The sequence below is a fragment of the Lissotriton vulgaris genome, chromosome 1_1 (genome assembly GCF_964263255.1).
Source record: "Lissotriton vulgaris chromosome 1_1, aLisVul1.2, whole genome shotgun sequence".
In the NCBI taxonomy this organism is placed as follows: domain Eukaryota; kingdom Metazoa; phylum Chordata; class Amphibia; order Caudata; family Salamandridae; genus Lissotriton; species Lissotriton vulgaris.
In genome coordinates this window covers 1,869,580,493-1,869,595,780 of record NC_141685.1, presented here as the reverse complement: position 1 = coordinate 1,869,595,780, position 15,288 = coordinate 1,869,580,493, and positions in this window count along the sequence as shown.

Here is a 15,288-nt window from a genome sequence, read left to right as displayed (position 1 = left end):
TATGGGCTTGTAAGTTGGTGTATAAGTGGATGCATGGGTCTCTGAGTAGATGTGCGAATACCTGTGTGAGTCTATGAGTAGCTGCATTGGTCTGGAAATGGACTTGTGACTGCCTGTTGTGGTACTGAAAATTCTGAACCTGTGTTTTAAATATCATGATTCTGTTATGAATTTGGTATCAGTGAACCGCAAATGACAAATGTGGTATGCATGAGTGTTTTCATCATGTTACACCAATGGATTCACTGTGTATTTGAAGGTTTTGTTTTGTACCCTCGGGTTCCATCTTATGCATAGCAGCCATTTTGTGAATTGCCCTTACAGTAGGCCCTCACTGTGGTAGAACAAGTATTCAAGGACATAACCTTAGCATGGGTTTGTGCTGACTCCTACATGACCTGACGAAAGCTGACCCTGTTGCTTGAGGCTAACCTTGCCAAGCCAGTTCCTGCCCTTTAGCTGATCAAGATTATAGATCAGAGCACAGGACATGTAAAGATTTACTACACACAAACGTGCCTATCTTACTTCCATCTGTTCCTGTTCCTGCCTCCACGAGCTATTTATGACATGGGCTGTGATTTTACTGTTGTGGGTTTATCCGGCCTTGTCAGCTAGAGAATGTACGCATTATGTGGACATTGTTTATGGCCTGGACTTATCTTGAAAGTGGGTTTGTCATCATACAGTGCTTTGTGTGCACATCCTGGGAGTGACCAACAATAATGTACTTCAAAGAGAAAATGTGTGCCTAGGGCATAATAAATTGTATAAAAGGTCTGTGCGGAGACCATTCAGGCAGGCTGCCTCATTCAGTTGCTTTAGGTGTGACTGGGCGACGTAGCCTCACAATTAATTGTAATAAAGATGTCTTTTCATATTTCAGATTCTCTGTTGATTTCTTTGCTGCTTTTGAATGAAGTACGTATTGGTAAGACCCCTGAGAAGTATTCAGAATTTTCAGGTACTACAGTTGGCGCCCCAACGAAGGCCTCATCAGGAAGTGACTATCTGGAGGAATAATCTTGTCAGAGGACAGACATCTACTGGGGAAGGCAAGACAGAAATCTACTAAAAGAGGTACTCTGTGCACAGAGGTTCTGGGGGATTCCTTGTCTCTGCGGCCCAGTATATTTTTGATTTTTCTGACTTAAAACTCTCCAAAAGATGTCACTCCTGACTGAGGAACCCTTTTGGCGTAAGTTTTTTTTAAAAAGAGACTGTAAGTGCAGTTAGAACTTGGCAGTTAGAATTTAGACAACTATTTCTTTGGTATAGCTTTGATAGGTTTGTATAGGTTTGTATATGCGAATTGCAATTTGTGTAGGCAGGTAAAGAAGAGACTTTTCTCCATCTGCTTTAGTTGAAGTATAAGTGGGTCGCTCCCAGTCCTTTGTTCTGTGGTTCTTTGCTTGGTTTGTTTAGTCCTTAGTACTATTTGAAGATTGCAATTTTCAATAACCGAGGGTCTTGTATATTTACAAGTGTATCGATAGAGATAGCCCCTTGAAGTTTGAAGCTAGATTAGTGAGCTATAAGATGCCTGATCTTAGCAAATTTGAAGGTTTGTGTAGGCCCACTTTGTATACGTTTGGATTAGCCGGTTTACTAACATATTTCTTCCTTGGTGATTTTGTATCCCCAGGGAATTCAAATATGACATAATACATAACGAGGATCCTTTGCTCTGTGCAACTTTATGAATGGAGATATGCAGAACGATTTTTGGTTTTCGGCCAGCTACAGCTAGTGAATTGAGTGTATTTTTGGTTTCCTGCACATTCGGTGGTCTGTTGGGCTGTTTCTGCAGTCTTTTGGAACACTATTGAGAAATGTTTCTTGTAAATATGACTTACAGCTACTTGGTTTAAGTACAGTCTGGACTGTTCTGTTTTCGTCCTGAGTGTTGATTTGTGGGTTTAAATGTGTGTTTAAATGTTTATGTGGCTTTTTCTCATTAGTGTAACTTCGGTCTCATTAGTGTAACTTCGGTATGTGGATAGCGTTCGCGCAATTTATGAAAAAATGCCTAAATGCGCTGTATTGTGTGTCCTGAATGTTTCAACACTTTCTGTTTATGTTTGAAATGAGCTCAATGTGTGTGTTTGGGTCAAATTTAATGGATATAAATAAGGCCCCAAACAAAAACGAAACTATTTATTTTTGCAAAAATAAATAAATTTACAGCGTTTTCCTTAGATGCACTGTATTAGATGTTCACAGCCAAACCTTTCAGCTGCAGTATATTTGATTGGAATGTTCATTCAGCCAGCACTTTTCCAGTTAAACACGGGTGGAATTTTGCATAACCGTCCTTTTAAATAAATGTGGCGCAAAAATGTGACACAGGAATGTGGCGCGTTTTAAGTTAGGCATATGCGCTTAGGTTTGTGAGTTAATGCATCTAAATGATAGGCAAGGGATGCAGCGGGCTCTTATATGTAGAACAATCACAAAAAGGAATAATTGGTTTTATTAGAAAAAATTATTAATTATGAAAAATAATTATTAAAAATAAGTGCTACAAAAATCGTTTTTTAATATTTATAAAGCTTAACACTCATACTATTGCCTCCTAGCATTAAAATTTGATTTAAGTTATGTTGCATTACTAAAATGACAAGTATTCGTGTGTATAATTTCCCCTTTGCATAGGCGCAAGCAAGCTCATTTTTATAAAGTATAAGTTATTATTTTCAAATGCCTGACTCATGGGTTATGTAATAGACATTCTAGTAATGCATATTATGCAAGAAAATTGTAGGATATTCATTTTTTAATGTCCAAAATATGAAAGTCGATTTTGAGTAAAAGCACTGTTTAAACTGCATTTTGCTTCCATTCAGAGTACTTTTGAAAGTGTCTCAGGCTTAAGCAAATGCATACATTTAGGTTTTGATATATATTTGCAGGTTATGCCTTCTTATGATTCAGTGGGTTAATGTGCCAGTACAAAGGCTTGTTTTAATATCAGGGTTGAAGGTTCTAGCTTCAGCTAGGCCTACGGAAAGGTTTGTTCATTTAAGACTGATGAAGTGTGTACGGTAGGATTGCAACAATCATTTACTCTAAAAAAAATGGTCTGTGTGTCTTTAAGGTTTTGAGAAACATTGACAGTAAATGTAGCTTAATAATCTGGGAATAGAGATAATTTTAGCGCCTAAAAAAGAGAAATTAATGTTTTTTCAAAATAGAGTGAATTATTGCAGGTTAGAGCCTTCTGGCTTTGGCAGCTGCAGTGTGGCTGAAGCTGAGGGCTGAGATGATTGCAGAGGCTAGCTCGAGTCGCGCTGCTGAGATTTTATCTTTTAGTTTCCCTGTAAATAATGGAGAAGGCTGTCATGTTGACATTTGTGACCCCTTAATTAGGACGTTGCCTCCGAGGAATGCAGAATGACCTTGTTGAATGGGCCTCTAAGGGTGGGGTTTCTGGTTTCTCCGTGAGAACATCAATAAAATGAAAGAACCTGATTTAAAAGGGAAAATAAAAAGGGGTTTCTTTGAACCTCGTGTTAAATGCTCGGCAGAACTGATACATTTGTGTCTCCACGCTAAGAAAAATAATGTTTGGTAGTTGCATTTATTTCACAAAAAAACGAAGTGTGCATTAAGTCTTAGATAAAAAATAAGATGCAGCCCTTTTCCAAAATCTTGAAGGCTACAGGCTACAGGCCTAAGAAAAAAAAAGATTTGATAATTAGGAATTATTTTTCAGTGCAAATTATAGGTGCCAAATTAATATGGAGTATCAGTGTAACGATTTCTTTTAGAACGGTAAAAATAAGGTGGCTCGATGTTGCGAGGTGAACTGACAAGAGAGTAACAGTTAAGTAATGAAAATTTATTTTTGTGTATGTTAAAATGTGTTCTTTTTTGTGTTGTGTATTTTTCTGCTTCTGCCTACAGATTATTCATGGATTGTTCTAAGGCTGACAAGACACGTGAGTTTGGTTAGTTGAAAGGAGATGTGTTTTTCGTAATTTCTTTGAAATTTTTTTTCATGTTTTCATTTGTGTATGTGGCCCTATCATGATATTTTTTATTTGGTCCTGTATGTCAGAAGAGAGACAGTAAAGTTATATTTGACAGTAGACTCCAACTGCTTTGTGTTCTACTGTCAAAAGGAGGGTATGGATTTTAGACCTGACAAATTTAGACAGGCCCAAATATTGGGTTTTTGGCTGTAGGTTTTCAGTGCATAAAGTACATGTGCCATGGTGCTGTGTGTCACTGCTTATTCATATATGCTATTGTTTTGTCTGTGCTGCTTATTTGTGCTTGATATACAGCAGGTATATCTGATGGCTTGACATGTGCATTTTTTTATTTTGTGTATGTTTTGTTTTATGTTGTTACTATTACAAGCTCCCCAGTGTTGTGAAGGGATCTGTATGACGATACGTATCGTTGCACAACAGTTGGATGGATTTGGTATAATGATACATTTCACAGATATGGTTTTCATACTGTGAGGAAGACAGGCAGCATTTTTACCAGTGCATGCCTAAATTTGGCTATAATGATATTGAAGAAAACTAAAATGATATACAGGATCAAAGTGTATCACCTAATGTTAGTCACTTACTGCACATTCCCTTAAAGGAACATGCAGCCCTACATTTTTATGTATCCTTGATTGGACCTAAGGATAGAATTAAAGATCTGTGACTCAAGGTGGCCTAATTTCTATATTGCATTACTGAATCATGTTCTTTTTCCCAAATAGCATATGGCTTTTTCCCTTGAAAGGAAACCAGGTTTCATTTTTTTCTCCCTGAAGAGAGAACAAGAACATTAGTTAGGATTTCCGTATATGGTGTAGTTGCCAGCGGTAGAGTTAGAATTTGTGTAACTTTGGTCTTTTGTGTATCCCCCATACTCTTGGTGCTGTGTCACATGCCTGAGGCACCCAAGCAGACTCTTGTTCTTCCTATAGATTTTTCTTTTGTGCCTTCTCCCCTGACCAATGTCGCATCATGCTCAGTTATTGGGGATTTTAGTTGTGTCCTAGTTCCATTTCCCCTTTTCCATATTCCTTTCGCCAGTCAGCCCATTTATTATTATGGGTGTATTGTTTATGTTCACACCTCTAGACTGTAGTGATGTATTAGGGACCCCCCATGTTATGTATAATTCCCTTTTGTATGATCAGACTGGTTTCCAAGAATTTTCCTTAGGCCTACTTCAATGTTTTTTCTCAGACTGACTGTCGGGGTAGTGATAGGCTGGTTAACTGACCCAATATTATAGTAAGACAAGTTTTCCATCTCAAAAGGAGATGTCTTAAGTTTACCTTTTGAATATGACGAATTTTCAATGCCTATTTTAATTTTTCAGTTCCCTTTTGTTCCTGCTGCTTTAATTTTTGGTGGGATCAAATGTGTTCTAATCATGCAAATACCTGGACTTTCTAGTGGTTGTCCTTTTTTCGGCACATTTGATCATTAGCCTTTGTATTGCATAGTGCACCTGATAAACATTTTTTTTAAGGGGACTTTTCTTCATATCCTTGATAATCTGTATCATGTTATTTCTCTATTTGAGATGTTCTAGATAAGGAATTTAGGAACACCTAGGCTTAATCATTGAGGAAAATATGTATTTACCCCATTAGACAATGCCACTGTGTGAGGACATCCATTTAGATTCCCATGGCGTATTGCCACTCCCTTGCAGATTGCAGGCCAACTGCTTGCAGTCCCCTTGTTAAAACCCATGAACTGTTTTTTGTGCTTGATTTGAAGGAAACTAACAATTGTGTTACATTTCCTATATCACTAGGTTCTGCGGGATCTTCCAGAGTCAAAGGAAGAATGATACCCTGCAGACCTGTGATCGAGACTAAGCCCACTCCCCATCAGTGACTGCGACGGATGAATGACAGATTTCTTGGCTCTACAATTCCTGCAACCAGAAAGTCGCGAGGCTGGACAGTGATCATCAGCGTGCCGTCAATGGTACCTCCCAAGCAAGGCATTTGCTACATCGAAAGGCGTTGCAGAGAAAAGAGGAGCTGGTTCCTTGTTTGCCACAGAACGAGAGCTCCTGTTTGTTTGATCTTTCTACCTGTTATGTGCTGGAAACATCTGACACCGTACAGTCCCTTGAGCCCTTGGCCCGAGTTTTGGACCACACACACACCTCTTTTGCTTTGCTCCAGCGGAAAGGCAGTGCACCCAAGGATCCACGTTTGGAAAAAGGCACTACATTCTGGTGCCCATGAGAGAGCAGCTTGAGCATCCTCTGACAGTAAATAATGAGTGTTGGAGTCTGAAAGTGCTGCTGATCTTGAGAGGTTGTTCCTCAGTAGTGCTTGGATCTGCACAAGATGTTTTGTGCCCTTGATCAATGAAGAGAACATCATTTGTAGTGTCTGCCACAAAGAAGAGACACTGGTGCATTGTTTTGAGACATTGAGACTTTCAAGTGAGCTGTGGGTGTTTGCCAGGAGGGCACTCCAACTAAGCAGTACTTTTTCTCATGAAAAGGCCTGAAATCGAGAGGCCCAACGCAGAGGAAGACAATGGAAGCGTATTTGATGGACAATAGAAGCCTTCCAAAGAGGCTTATAACGGACTTTGGGCACAGTTGCAAATATAGACTGAGTGATTGCCTATGTAAGGGCAAAAGGATGGTCTGTGGTACTGAAAATTCAGAACCTGTGTTTTAAATATCATGATTCTGTTATGAATTTGGTATCAGCGAACCGCAAATGACGAATGCGGTATACATGAGTGTTTTCATCATGTTACACCAATGGATTCACTGTGTATTTGAAGGTTTTGTTTTGTACCCTCGGGTTCCATCTTATGTATAGCAGCCATTTTGTGAATTGCCCTTACAGTAGGCCCTCACTGTGGTAGAACAAGTATTCAAGGACATAACCTTAGCATGGGTTTGTGCTGACTCCTACATGACCTGACGAAATCTGACCCTGTTGCTTGAGGCTAACCTTGCCAAGCCAGTTCCTGCCCTTTAGCTGATCAAGATTATAGATCAAACACAGGACATGTAAAGATTTACTACACACAAACGTGCCTATCTTACTTCCATCTGTTCCTGTTCCTGCCTCCACGAGCTATTTATGACATGGGCTGTGATTTTACTGTTGTGGGTTTATCCGGCCTTGTCAGCTAGAGAATGTACGCATTATGTGGACATTGTTTATGGCCTGGACTTATCTTGAAAGTGGGTTTGTCATCATACAGTGCTTTGTGTGCACGTCCTGGGAGTGACCACCAATAATGTACTTCAAAGAGAAAATGTGTGCCTAGGGCATAATAAATTGTATAAAAGGTCTGTGCGGAGACCATTCAGGCAGGCTGCCTCATTCAGTTGCTTTAAGTGTGACTGAGCGACGTAGCCTCACAATTAATTGTAATAAAGATGTCTTTTCATATTTCAGATTCTCTGTTGATTTCTTTGCTGCTTTTGAATGAAGTACTTATTGGTAAGATCCCTGAGAAGTCTGAAGTTTGTCTGAAGATGTCTTTTCATATTTCAGATTCTCTGTTGATTTCTTTGCTGCTTTTAAATGAAGTACTTATTGGTAAGATCCCTGAGAAGTCTGAAGTTTTTAGGTACTTCACTGTGTGGGACTCGGAGTGGGTGTGAAAGTCCCAGCATAGAACTGTGAGTGGGTGTGTAAATGTCTGTGTGGGTCTGTGAGCATGTGAGTGGACTTGGGAGTAGGTATGTGAGTGTCTGTGAGTAGGTATCTGAGTATCAACTTGAGTCCAGCCCAAACTGCCAGGCCAGGCCTTCCCTGGACTGGAAACAAGCATCCTAGGATCGGTTTAGGGCTTTCAGCCCTCATAAGCCAGTATAGCTTGACTCCAGTGGCATGGAGAGCATGGGATCTACATCGGGGCATACCAGTCCCACTCGGGGTGACAGATGCAAAAATAACAATTTATGGACAGAATGAGGAACAATGTCATACATTCACCCCAATACAGAGATCTGGGCCTAAATCCATCATTTTTTTATAGCCATGCCATTCCATCCATCATTTGTATGCGTAGCACTTTTCACCCTAAGTGTGATGGGTATGCCCAGAAGTAGGTCACTCGCTCACTGTGCCACTGGATTCAAGCTAGCCTGGCTGATTAAGGGTAATACCTAGAAACCGGCCCCAGGATGCTTGCTTCTGGTCCAGGGAGGACCTGGCTTGGCAGTTCGGTCTGGACTGTTCCCAGGAGGCACAGGGTCAAGACTGATTTGCATATGGCTGGGTCTAAACTGGGGTGGGATGGTTAGCAAAAGAAGGGTTGGATTTAACCCAGATTTATTGACATGGGGTGAATGTAGGATTTACTCAGTATTCCGTCCATCATTTGTGTGTGTAACACTTACCTAAGTGAGCACCATATATTAAGCCAGCCTCCTAATTCAGGTAACTATAACTGCTGAATTTATATGGTTTTGTGCATGTAAAATTTGATCCTAACTATAACACCCCTGTTAACTCTATTTATATCAGTGATCATATATATATATATATATATATATATATATATATATATATATATATGAAAAAACCATGGGTTATAGACCATATATAGTTAGGAATTAGCATTTACAAAACCTTATTTTACTCACACAAAACCATTGAAATTCCATATATAGTTAGTTGCACTAACTATATATCGCGCACCCGCAATCCACTGCTGATGATGTCACATATTACATCATTCATGACATGGTCAGTGACATCACTGATGACATCACTGATGACATTTCAAATGACATCACTGATGACATCATCCAGTGACTGTGTGTTTCTGTAAAGTTTAAATATGTTTTACATATTGAAGAATAAGTAGATGTAGAAGTGTCTGGATGAAGGATTTAGTAGGTGCGTGACTGACTGTATGAGTGAGTGATTAAATGTGTCTCACTGAGTGCATGGGTTAGTGACTAAACTGTCTTAATTTGTGCATCATTATGTCTGTTGTTCTGTAAACTGCTGCATGTGTTGATCAGTAGCTATATGAGTAACTATATGGGTTATTGATTGATTGTCGAAGTATTTGTATGGGAGACTGAGTGTGTGTGTGGCTGGCTGGGAGATGTGTGACTCTGTGCAGATCAATGTGTTCTTGTATCAATGATTGTATAAGAGAGTAAGTATGTGTTAGTATATGTTTGAAAATGTAAGGTACTCTATGTTTAACTGTATTGATTAGAAAATGAAAGTGTGATTGATTCTTTACAGGACTGACTAGGTGTGTGAGTAACTCCATGGATGAGTGGCAGAGTGTGAGTGTCTGTATTGGTGTATGAGTGCATATGATAGTGTTGTAAAGATGAGTGATTGTATGTATGATTCTATGGGTGAATGAGTGAATCTGTGTGTAGACATAGGAATCAGTGAGTGCGTATGTAGTAACTAGTATTGGTGTGTCAATGGTTTTAAAAATTATATTCTGTATTTTACACTGGATGTAACAGAGGTTATATTAAAGTGTGAGGAGATGCATTGTATCGTCACATGAATGAAATCATCAGTGATGTCATCAGTGATGTCATTTGAGATGTCATCAGTGATGTCATTTGAGATGTCATCAGTGATGTCATCGGTGATGTCATTTGAGATGTCATCAGTGATATTATCAGTGATGTCACTGACCATGTCATGAATGATGTAATATGTGACATCATCAGCAGTGGATTGCGGGTGCGCGATATATAGTTAGTGCAACCAACTATATATGGAATTTCAATGGTTTTGTGTGAGTAAAATAAGGTTTTGTAAATGCTAATTCCTAACTATATATGGTCTATAACCCATGGTTTTTTCAGTGAATTTTCAAGGTTTTTTAAATGCTAATTCCTAACTATATATGGTCTATAACCTATGGTTTTTTCAGTTAATTTCAATGGTTTTTTAATAGCAAATATCAAAAGCTTTAAAATGTCAAGTACGTGGTATGTAAAAACATTTTCGTGTTTATGCACGCTGATGTGCTTTGAACGCTGCCCCCCTCCTCTTTTCTTTTAGGAGTATTCTCTCTTTGCAGATAGTGAAGGGTAGGTAACGCAGGCCTTTGCCCCCGTTGTAATCCGTCGTGCCTGCTTCCCTCTCCATTGGATTGATTGTTATCCAAGCATTTACTGTTTTGGAATTGGTTCTCTTTGGTTCATTCTCTATTTACAAACAAGCACAGGGCCGCAATACTCTGTTTAGTCTTTGCAGATAGTGAAAAATCGTTAGAAAAAACAAAAGGAATCAAGCAAAATCAGTAGGCCACTAATGGGATCTTTTTTTGACCTCGCTAAAATAGAAACATTAGGAACAACCCCTCATGAGAAATAGGAAACTAGTGAGAGGAACTGAGCTCGACGCCATGATGGCTGCAAGACAGCTCGGCTCCGCCGTCCACCCCGCCCAAAATAACGACAAACCCTTTGAAAATATTATAAATATATACAACACACCAGCAAAGTAACAGGGTAAAACGTTTTAATAAATAACTATTTACATGGCAGCCTGCTGCAACATCGATCCAAATGCATGCCGCCGTTCCCGGGATTTCTCCCCGACTACTCTGCGGCCTACAAGATGGAGAGGCCGGGGCGTTGACTAGGCGGGGCCTCCGGCCGCAACCACAGCGCCAACGATCGCTGCTGACGGAGGGGAGCCTTGCCAGTGAGAACAACTGATCTGAAGAACAGCTGCCTGCGGTGCCTCCCTGAGCCGCTTGACGGAGGCCCCCGAGGGACGGTGTGGTGGCGCTGACTCGGAGGGGGCGCTTGGCTCCTGCCCCCTCCCCAAGTCTTGTTGCCCTGGTATGGCCTGAGATCGCCCCGACATAGGCGGCCGGCTCCCCGGGTCAGGCGGAACTTGCTGCCTTTTGATGCCTCTTCCATTCTGGACCTTGTCCCACAATCTGTTTGACCTGAAGACACGTCCTGCGGTGCCCTGGTCCAACCATCACATATACCTGCGCCAGGAGATGGCGTGGGGTGCACTGGATGGGAGAGGCGGCGCGAACGAGCCTCCCCCACCTCCCCAGGTGGAGGTTTCTCAGCTACACCCCAGCGCTTCACTCGACAAGCTGAGTTGCGCCCGCTCCTGCGGCACAGAGCCTTGCTCGGCCAGCTGAATTACGCCTGCTCTTGCTATTACAGCGTCTCACCCGCCATCCGGCTGAATTGCACCCACTCTTGCGGTACAGCGACAGGCGGCTGCCACGGAGCTCAGGAAACGGCGGTCGGCTCCACAGACTTGGCCCTGGCCTGCAAGGATGGCTCTGGGCAACCCTGGAACTCGGACGCTTGACTGCTAGGGCATGGGCCCCATTCCCAAAAGCGTCCCCTCAGCCTTGAAAATTCTACAAGAGTCACCGGGCCCCCGACTCCCGCAGACTTCCGGTGGGGAGCGACTGCCATGGTTGCTCGCAGAATGGCCACGACGTAGCCACGGAATGCTCTCATGCTGACGCCAGCTTCAGTCTGAAACATCCAGAAACACTGTAGACTACCAATTCGATCAGTTCCAGTGGAGCCCCAACGTGACCCGGTAGAGAAGAACTTGCCCTCCCCTCTTTGACTGATGGTTCTTGTTGCCTGTCCCTTCTGTCATATGACGCGCCGCGTTAGCGCACCCGGAAGTGCTCCGGTGCGCGAGGCGCGAAGCGCAGCTTCCCGGAAGCGATCCGGGGCGCAGCGCGAAGCGCGTAACGTAAGCATAACAGGTCATGTGACTTGTTAATAAAACTTTGCATTGGTTCATTTCACTTTTGGGTTCCTAATGATGTAAGGCTAGGTCATGTGACCTAAAAATAACACTTTTCATTGGTTTAGAACTATTTTTTCTCCCAAATGATAAAAACCCCTCCTTGTTTCCTTACTCTGACTTTCATCTTTGTGAGAGGAAGACCTTTTTTCATCACTTAGCAATAGCAAGTTTTGTAGCTTCAGCTGGTGCATCCCCACCACCACCACCACCTCCTAGGAAGAGAGTACCACCTCCTCAGTTGGTGGTTGAGCAAGAGGTGCCCCTCTCCCACACCTTCTTGTTGCCTGATTCGGCCAACTCAATCGATCGAGCATGAGACTCTGTTGTGATCTGAAGAACCGCTGCCTGCGGTGCCTCCCTGAGCCGCTTGACGGAGGCCCCCGAGGGGCGGTGGGGTGGCGTGGACTGGGAAGGGGCGCTTGGCTCCTGCCCCCTCCCCAAGTCTCGCTCGGCCAGCTGAGTTTCGCCCACTCTTGCGGCCTACGACATGGAGAGGCCGGGGCGTTGACAAGGCGGGGCCTCCGGCCGCAACCACAGCACCAACGATTGCTGCTGACGGAGGGGAGCCTTGCCGATGAGAGCCACTGATCTGAAGAACCGCTGCCTGCGGTGCCTCCCTGAACAGCTTGACGGAGGCCCCCGAGGGGCGGTGTGGTGGCGCAGACTGGGAGGAGGCGCTTGGCTCCTGCCCACTCCCCAAGTCTCGCTCGGCCAGCAGAGTTGCGCCCACTCTTGCGGCCTACGACATGGAGAGGCCGGGGCGTTGACTAGGCGGGGCCTCCGGCCGCAACCACCGCTTGACGGAGGCCCCCGAGGGGAGGTGTGGTGGCGCTGACTGGGAGGGGGCGCTTGGCTCCTGCCCCCTCCCCAAGTCTTGTTGCCCTGGTGTGGCCTAAGATCGCCCCCGACATAGGCGGCCGGCTCCCGGGGTCCAGCCGGAACATTTTGCCTTTTGGTGGCTCTTCTATTCTGCACCTTGTCCCACAATCCGTTTGACCTGAAGACACGTCCTGCGGTGCCCTCGCAATGTGGCCTGGTCCCTGAATGTGTGCAGGGGGACGGTATGGATTGGATCAAGATGGCAGCTTCACACAAAGCTTACTCAAGTGTTGCTGCTTATGCTATGCAGACAAAAACTGGTTTTCAGTTTGTACATTCTTCAGGATTTTTCCATCCAAGGCTGGTTGAGAGTTTGTAGAACGATGGCTTCAGATTTTCAACATACTACTCTTCAACATTCTTCATAAATGTAACAATGTGAGACTCACTAGGAGAACGGCCATTTATCTTTCCTTTCAAAATGCTGCCAACAATATTTTCTGAATGGAGGACACCATCTTGTAGCATAAAGGGCTGCGTCAAGGGTGATATTGCCCAGAATGTCTTGTTTTCTAGTGCTCGTAATGACGAAGCCAGAACTGCCGAAAGGGATTCTGGTCCTGCCGCTACTTATTGGAGACATTGAACTATACTCTGAACCTGCCTGGCCTCGACCAAAATGGCGCCAGTATGGGAGCGACTTGCAACTCCTTATGACGTTCTAGTTACTTAGCCTTGACGTTATGGGGGATGTATGCGGTCTTTGTGCACATGGCGGTCGGGGAAGGGTACTGACTGGGAATACGGACAACCCTATTGATGTCGATTTTTCATTATTGATTATTGTATTAATAAAGCTTCGAAGTAATGTTACCCATGATACTCGCCCATAGTGTGCGTATGGACGATTTTATTGTAACTGATCCTGTTATACTTTCAATTAAAAAATCAACCTTCACTGATCCTGCAACCGTTTGTCACGTTTAGTTTTTTCAATTAAATGGCTCGCTTGTTACATACTCCTATACCCCTGGCTTTTGAAAGACACCATCTTGTAGAATAAAGGGCTGCGTCAAGGGTGGTATTGCCCAGAATGTCTTGTTTTCTAGTGCTCATAATGACAAAGCCAGAACTGCCGAAAGGGATTCTGGTCCTGCCGCTACTTATTGGAGACATTGAACTATACTCTGAACCTGCCTGGCCTCGACCAAAATGGCGCCAGTATGAGAGCGACTTGCAACTCCTTATGACGTTCTAGTTACTTAGCCTTGACGTTATGGGGAAGGTATGCGGTCTTTGTGCACATGGCGGGCGGGGAAGGGTACTGACTGGGAATACGGACAACCCTATTGATGTCGATTTTTCATTATTGATTATTGTATTAATAAAGCTTCGAAGTAATGTTACCCATGATATTCGCCCATGGTGTGCGCATGGACGATTTTATTGTAACTGATCCTGTTATACTTTCAATTAAAAAATCAACCTTCACTGATCCTGCAACCGTTTGTCACGCTTAGTTTTTTCAATTAAATGGCTCGCTTGTTACATACTCCTATACCCCTGGCTTTTGACCCTTTCCTACGTGCGGTCTGTACTACCGCCCTCGGTGATCTATGTAATGAACAGACTACCATTGCCGAAACACAAGGGAATGCATCTCAGAGAGATAAGTCAAGTATGTGGTAGATAAAAACATTTTCGTGTTTATGCACGCTGATGTGCTTTGAGCGATGCCCCCCCCCCTCCTCATCATTTAAATTACCACCGCCCATTGCACAAAAGCGTACCGGGTGCTCTCCACGCAAAAAAAAACGTTGTTTTTTTTTGCCCCGCAGGGCCCTTTTAAAGCCTCCACATGAAACCTAGGGGGTCAGGGAGGATCTACTATGCCCCCTTATGGTCATTTCCCCCTTCGTTTTGGCCTCCTCTTGTCTCTCGATCCTACCGAGAGACAAGATGGCGGCCGCTCCGGACTGTTTATAATGTTAACAGACAGCGGAGAGTCAATCAGCTTCGCTTCGCGAAGTTCCGTTTCGCGTCAAGTACACGAACCGGAGCGCTACCCGGAGCGCTGTCACAGATATATTTATTTTTTTGAACGGTAATTTATCAAAATCCACTGGCGCACATATATTGAGACCTAGCAAAGGCACATCGGGCTAACAGTCCCTACAATTTTGCCAAGTTTCATGCAAATCCATTCAGCCGTTCGAGCTAAAAGTGAGGCCAACCGTCCTATGGAAGTTAACATGGAAAAAACGCGTTTTGATACCCCCTTTTTTCTCGGCCCCCCTTGACGAACCCCCCCCAAAATTTTCAGGGGCTGCTCAGAAACAAAATGTGCCATTTTCCTGAAAATTTCAGCCAATTCCGTCCACAAACGCCAAGGTTATTAGACATAGAATTTTCAAAAATCCCATAGAGAAAAAATCCTAACTATATATACCTACTGGCGACCGCCAGTAGGTAATATATATATATATATATATATATATATATATATATATATATATATATATATATATATATATATATATATATATATATCTTCACTGAAAAAGCCATAGGTTATAGACCATATATAGTTAGGAATTAGCATTTACAAAACCTTATTTTACTCACACAAAACCATTGAAGTTCGAATATATAGTTAGTTGCACTAACTATATATCGCGCACCCGCAATCCCCTGCTGATGATGTCACATATTACATCATTCATGAC